Raw genomic sequence first — 7,909 nt, 5'->3', positions numbered from 1 at the left:
TTGTTTCTTGGCGTAGGGTCCAAGTCTCCTGGATCATGTTCGGTGAGAAAATAACGTTCCCGAAGGTTTCATTCCGTTTGGACTCCGTTTGATATTCCTTTTCTTCAAAACCCTAAAATAGGCAAAAAACAACAATTCTGGGATGGGCCTCCGGTTAATAGGTTAGTCCCAAAAATAATATAAAAGTGGATAATAAAGCCCAATAATGTCCAAAGCAGTAGATAATATAGCATGGAGCAATCAAAAATTATAGACACGTTGGAGACGTATCATGTATCGCAGATCAAAATGCCAATCCAGCTTTTGATTCTGTTCTACCCTAAAGTATTACCGTCTTATGTCAAGAATGTCATGGGAATTGCACACCATCTTATGAATTCTTGATACAGTGATACTTATCGCCGTCGTTCTTCATTCCTCGGTCTTTGTGTTGTTGCAACCGGAATGCCGACAAGTGAACTATGATGTGTGAATTCAATACTCCTGGCAACCCGGTTGCTTAGTAGTTAAAGGACAATAATTTCATTCTTAGCGTGTTGGTTATTGAATCACCGTTCTAAGATAGATTGTGCTACCTAGTCCTTGCTTCTGGTGCACTCTTTGATTGATGAGTTAGGATTTTGTCAAATCCTCGCTCATTTGATCATATCGTCTTGCCCTAAAAAGCAAGATTGTTCTCGATCTTAGTAACATATTGGTGGTTCGTGATTTTTCGAATATCTTCTCGGAAGTATTACCAGGTTGTCACATGACCGCTATGTTGAGTTCGTGATCAAGTTGGTTTTCTTGTAAACCACTCCTTCTCCAAGAATCCGTGATAGATACCTCTGAGCTAGCTGGTTAAGCCAAACAACAACTTGGAGAGTTGGAAGATAAAAGCTTGTGTGACTTAGTGCATGTTAAGGGATATATTTGTGTGTGTGTGTGTGTGTGTTGAAGAAAGAGGATATCTTCATCAATTGGTCCTCGTGATCAGTTATTGGATCTATTATCTTGTCCAAACTTTGATTTGAGTGTGGGCTATCCTCAAATCAAATCAGAACCAACGATGTTCGTAATGTTGTCTTACTCGTGGTTGATCCCTCGGGCATACACCATTACATCCTTTGGTCTGACCAATGCTATCACCGTGTTCACTTAATTATGGAATTCCATCTATATGGAAGCCTGGATGGTTTGTTGTTGAGCCCATTGACAGCAATTTCATCTTGTCCATGATTCACGTCGAACATCTAAATTAGTGTTGGAAACTTTGTAGGCAACGCTTTCGTGTTCCGTTCATGAAGCTTATGCTTGGATGGAAGAAGTGACTTCCTCGAATTCATGCGCATTCTATGAAAGTTGCCGTCGTGAATACGAGAAAGATTGTTTTTGCTTCCTCTGGAATCATCCCAAGTTAGTCACGCATGTGCGAAGTACTCTATGGTTTGATAGGTTGGCCGCCTCCATTCTATATGTGTTTCCTAGCAAACCAAGCCACTGAATGACTTGTTCAAGGAGAAGAAGTTCCTTCTTAAGAGCATGCCTTATGCAAGGACTTTGATATCCTCGACGATGGTTCCCCACCTGAACTCGGTAGTGTTTTATTATAAGACTACTACGTGGTCATGCTTTTCTGGGACAGCATGTTCACATGTGTGTAGCAGAACCAGCTCATGTTTTGGAGCTTACTACCATAGTCCGTTTCCCGAGAATCTCGCAACGTCATCTCATCGAATTGTGTTGCGAACTTTCCTTCCAGACATGATGTGTCTGGAATATTCTGACACCAACCAGATCTGAATCTCAGGAAGATATGATGGTTGGAACATTCCCAACATTTGCATTTTGTTCCCAGCTCGCACCGCCTTGTGCCAATTTCCCATGGGCTGCCCTTCTCAGCAATTGTTGTTCAGGATCATCTTTAGAAGTGGTCCTACCATGGGTCCCATCCATTTCCGGTGATAAGAAAAAAAATCATCCATTGCATTGTCTTCAACAAGGTAGTCCGCATCATCCATTCTAGTCCGAGTATGCCATCCCTTCGTACTCCACCAAACAATTGTCGTAATTTTCCTTAGGCTGGTATAAAGAGTTTCGATGATCTAGATATCAAAAGCAATTCTTTTTGCCATTTAAGGGAATAACTCTACAAGTCACCTCCCCCAAGGTGCCCCGTTACGGGATCATGGTAATTGTCTCCTCGCTACTTTGAAACCCTCATCAAATTGTTCCTTCCGTCCCTCCTGATACATGTTTGGCCTATCAGGTCCAGAGATGTTTCTACATCCCATTCCGTGAGTTGATCTTGTGATCATTAATATGATCCTAAGTTGCTCGAACCTCAAGAAGACTGATTCTTCTAAAATTCTCCCTTTCTTCTCGTTGTCATTTTAGATGGAGTTCTCAGAGCAAGACGTTGAGACAAAGATGATGATCGAATCAACATTCTTATGAAGTGCAACTTGGATCGTGAAGTTTGTGTTAGTTGCGTCCCCCCCTTCATCTTACCCTATGCATGAATCTCGGGACGAGATTCTTGTTTAGTAGGGGTGAGTTGTCACATCCCTAGTTCTGGTATGCACTAGGCCAGCCCTTCATGTGTGCATCATGTTTACATCTCCCAAAAAGTCGAAATGGGGATGACAGAAACCCCCAGCACCACTTAAACCAACTAGGGTTTACTAAAATTCTTTCAATGAACCTGAAATGCCCTTCTAAAATGTTCATCATCTTTGCCTCGGTCTAGAACCTCTGACAAAAATGGTGCACAATTTTCTAGGACAGCATAAGGTCACTAGATTAAATCATTCTCTATTTGCATTTGGGCATTTAAATACTATAAAATATTTTAAATGTCCAAATAATCATAAACTAAAATGTTTACTGTTGGAAATATTCCAAACAGTGGGCATGAGAAGTTTCATGATTTTTGATATTGTTTTGGTTTTTTTAATAAAGCCATAAAGCTTACAGAATAATAGAAAACAGAACAGAAACTAAGAAAAGACAGAAACCTCACCTGGGCCTTACCTGGCAGAAGAGGCCCAGCCCACCAGGGGTTGAGTGGTCTTCTTCCTCCTGCCAGGAGGATAGACAGGTGCGTGGCGTGCGCGCCGACGATGCCTTGCCACCTCCTGCTTCAGCCGCGCAGCCCCGACCCCTCCAAATGTGCCACGGAGACGCCCAACTTCCCCTCTTCCATTTCCCCCTCTCTCTGGTCGCCTCCCCCTTCTCTGTCCCTCGTGCGCGCAACCACCGAGCGCCTTGCAGCGTGCCGACGAGCTCCATCGCAGCCACCGCGCACGCCTCGCCTCGCCGTCCAGCCCCCTAGCTCCGCCTCAACGCCGTGGAGCCGCACGCTAAAGCATGCGACCGTGGGAGCCCCTGCAACGCCGCCATCACCGTCGTCTTCATCCTCCAGCGCCCGAGATCGCCGGCAACGTCTCATCACCCCCAGGCCTCCCCCGAGCATGCTGACCATCCCATCGTCTCCGCTGTGAGCTCACGGACCGAACCCCTCTCTCCCCGCGCTCATTTGCTCTCTCTAGTCATGCTCTTTCCCGGAGCCGAAAGGTTCCGCCCGCCGGCCATGTCACTACCATCGCCGCATGCACTTAGGCTCGAAGCTGAGCACGTCTCCATGCTTAGTCAGCTCCAGGAGCACGTAGAAGCCACCCGTTGCTCCTGTCGTGCACCATAGCGACGGTTGCATCATTGCCGAACTTCGGCCGCCGCATTTGAGGACGCCGCCGTCGTTTTAGGTCACCTACAGCGACGCCACCTACACCAAACGACACAGACGGGTTCCAGCTCTGCGTAGCACCCTTCCGCGCATCAAACCGTGGCCGGAGCAGCGTTTCCGCAGCACTCCGCCGCGTCCGGCCACGCCGGCAGCTAAACGTCGGCAAGTTGACCGCTTTGACCGGCGGGGTTTGACCCCTCTCTCTCACTGACATGCGGGCCCCGCCCGGCTAACTAAGTTAGTTAGGGATAATCCTATTTAGGTTAGTTAAGTTAGCCGCTGACAAGTGGGCCCTGGTCCCTATTAATTAGCTAAGTGTTAAATTAACTTAATTTTAAACCCACAGCCAGTGACGTGTGGGTCCAGGGACTAGTTAGCCTAGATTAACTTTTAGTTAGTGCTAATTAACCCTGTTAGTTGACCGAGTCACTGACCAGTGGACCCCACTGGTCAGGTTTGACCTGGACCGGCCCTATTTACTGCTGACATCATAGTGACGTCACCCTGACGCAATAAGTGTTTTTTCTGGATTATTTATAATTCAGGAAAATTCCAGAAATTGTTAAAACTTCTAAAATTCATATAAAATCAACCGTAACTCCAAATAAAATAAATCATATATGAAAAATTATCAGAAAAATTCAAGGAATCCATCTATACCACTTTAATGCATGTTTGAAGAACTTATACCTGCTGATCAGGTCAAAAAAATGATTGGCATTTAAATAATCACATATGGAGCATGAATTTGAACCTTTGGTTCAAACCAACTTCATTTAAATTGTTGCTAGTTGCATTAGCTCAAATCACAGCAGATTGCCATGTCATGATCATGCATCATATTGTTGCATTGCATTGATTGTGTTCTTCCTTGTTTGCCGGTATTTGTCCCCTCTCAGTAGACGTGGTTTCGACGATGAGATCGATGACACCGATGAAGAACTATACTATCTCCAGAAGTGCCAGGCAAGCAAAACCCCCTTGTTCATTCCGATACAATCCCACTCTCTTGCTCCTGCTCTCTTTTACTGCATTAGGACAACAACGATTCAACTGTTACATGCTGCGGTAGTTGAACCCCTTTTCCTTTGCATGACCTGTCATTTCCACAGTAAATAGATGAAACCCACTAGCATGAGTAGGAGTTGTTTGAGCCCTGATGTTCCTACTCATTCATGCTTGTTTGTCATGCCTGCTACTGCTTAGAGTTGAGTCAGGTCTGATTCATCGGTGATGAATTGGAATGGTGATGAACATGTCCTACTGTTTGTGAGCTAAGTGTGTGAACACGATTTGGTAAAGGTAGCAGTGAGAGGCCATGTAGGAGTACATGGTGGGTTGTCTCATTGAAACTGTCCTCAGGAACTGAGTTCTGTGTTTGTGATCCATGAACAGCTACTACCACTCATTGGGATCCTTAATTGACCCTCTCGACTTATTAACCGCCCTTGTCCTCTGTCCAGGAGTTGCAACTAGTTTCTGGTGTTTGTAGGATATGTGTTGGAGGCCGTGTGTAGCGCTGACCCTAGGGGTGGGCTATGATCTTGTAGATACATCGTGGCCCGGTGTACCGGGCGCCCGTTTGGTGTCTCGGGAACCCTGCACACATCGTTTGGGGCTGTTGAGCGACATGCTCGATGTTGATTCATGTATGCCCGTCCCTGTAAGTTAGTGCCACTTTGGGTTCACGACTAGTCATGTCGGTCCGGGTTCTCGGTCATATGGATGCTAGCGACACTATCATATACGTGAGCCAAAAAGGCGCAAACGGTCCCGGGCCATGGTAAGGCGACACCCGTGGGAATACCGTGCGTGAGGCCGCAAAGTGATATGAAGTATTGCATGCTTGATCGGTGTGACTTAGAATCGGGGTCCTGACAGATGGTGGCATTGTGGTGTCGTTTCTCTCTTGGGAGCATCGTTTTGTGGAGCAGCGCTGGAAGTCAGAGGCAGGAGGTGGAGCGGCTTCGTCTTGCATGGAGCTTCGGTGGAGATGTCAAGTCATGCCTGACCGACAGGTGCTACGCTTGGTCATGCCTGGTCGGTAGGTGCTACGCACGACAGATCCTCCAAGGGCTTCAAGCTGTGTCGGCTGGTGGTACTTGGCAGCATGGCGCTGAGGTGTATCAGTGGTGACCGCGACGTGTTTAGCTGTTTGCGCGCAGGGAGGAGGTGCCGTTGGGCCCTGTGGTGGCGTCGACAATAGCTGGACGGAGCAAGGTTGATGCATTAGTACAGTTCTGAAGATGGAGCGATGGCAGTTGGCGGCGGCGGCCTCTGAGAGCACGCCGGACCAGTGTGTGCCCCAGACCCGGCAAGTGGCTAGGTTGGGGTCGCAGGTCTTAAATGTTAGGCTTGGCTGCGATGTCTGTTTGGTATTAGGCCCAGGCTATCTGCGCCCCTTCATCAATTGGATAGGTGTAGCGATAGTTTGTTGCTTAGACGGCGACTTTAGTCTTACTATTGTATGACTTTGTACGGTCTTGTGAGAATAATTAATAAAGTGGTTGTATGCATCGCCCAGATGCAGAGGCCGGGGGTCATCCTCCTTTTCTAAAAAAACTGATAAATTACAATGTAAAAAGTGGCAAATTATCAAAATGCAAAGTAAGTGGTGGCTAAAAATCAAAACCCCCTCAAGGGCCACAGACAAACGCGCCGCTTGATGTTTGGTAAAGACTAGAAATGTTTGGGGGATTAAGTGATGACTAGAGATGTTCTTAGGGTAAGTGGAGATTCTACCCTTGATTTGCTAACAAAATCCTACTAATAAAAACCAGTATATCTTTCGCACTAGAAGAACACCTTATTACAACATGGTGCACATTCTTTAGATATATATATAGCAGTATATATGAATAAATTTGTAAAACCGACTGGATTTTTTTTCTTAGTTGACCTTACTGTAGTCTCTCTACGTCTCAGTCAATAGAGAAAATCTCAACTTGGATTAACTATCTGTACGTAGGTTAGTTAGCATACTACAAAACTGAGACAAATGAAAAGTTTTTTGTTTCTGCAAAAAATAACAGTATAATTTATTTATTTTTGGATACAAATATAATGATATCAACTTTGAGCACGCTGTCCACGACTCCACGTACAGTTGGAGCAATTGTTTGTCAAAGTTCAGTCTTATTTTTTTTTTTGAGAATCACCGGGGGAGCTCCCCCACCTAAATATATTACTCAAAGGGCTGCCGGGGCAGCAAGTACATAATTACATAGGCACGGTGCAACGTATAGAGAGGTAGAAACGCCACGAGAAGACGTCCTCCTTGTCTCGTGTTTCCACGAGATAGTGTGACCAAAGGTCTAAATCAGAAATAAGGTTCCTAAGGTTTATTACAGAACATTGATCAACACTCCTAAACAACATATCATTACGTGCTGCCCATATCTTCTATAGTAGTGCCATGATGACCAAGGACCATGCATTTGTGGGGAGGTGATGAGGCAGAGTGGCGTCCCAAAGCTCAGTGATGTCGTCGGTTGGTGGCAGAATCCCAATTCGTTGCCAAATCCTGTTGGCAAGTGGGCATGTGATGAAGAGGTGCATGGAGTCTTCAGGTAACCTAGCACATCGGGGGCATAAATCTGAGGAGATTATATGCTTATGGGCAAGGTTGACCCCGGTATTGAGGTGGTCCTTGAAGAGTAGCCAGACGAAGATTTTTAACTTGCGAGGAGCCTTGGTGCCCCAGGTGAGAGGGGCAATGAGATCATTGTCTGGCCGATCCATGAGGGCACCGTACGCGTGCTTGGTGGAGAAGCCATGGCCTTGCTGCAGGAACCTTTGATCTTCCTCCGCCGAGGGCATCAAGTCCTGCAAAATAGCCACAAGCAAAACAAGCTCTTGTTCTGCCGTAAGTGAGAGACGATTACAGAGGTTAGCTTCGAGACTGAAACACAAAATATTAGCCACTTTAACCAGCTCTAGGTTGGAGTGTGAGAAGAGGTGGGGAAAGGTGGTAGCTAGGGGTTTTGGGGTCAACCAAGTATCAAGCCAGAAATATGTATGTGAGCCGCTGTTTGTTAGCACAAATGAGATAGTCTGTAGGGTAGGGATTTGTTGTGTAATTGTGCGGCAAAGAAAGGAGGTTTGGGGAGACGAGGAGACTAGAGAGTTGGGTGTTGAAGGTCTGGCCACTCTAGTCAAGGTGTCTGTGCAGAGGAGAGAGCTTTG

The sequence above is a fragment of the Triticum aestivum genome, chromosome 7A (genome assembly GCF_018294505.1).
Source record: "Triticum aestivum cultivar Chinese Spring chromosome 7A, IWGSC CS RefSeq v2.1, whole genome shotgun sequence".
Lineage (NCBI taxonomy): Eukaryota > Viridiplantae > Streptophyta > Magnoliopsida > Poales > Poaceae > Triticum > Triticum aestivum.
The sequence above is the reverse complement of the archived record's forward strand: the minus strand, read 5'-3'. Positions refer to the sequence as shown.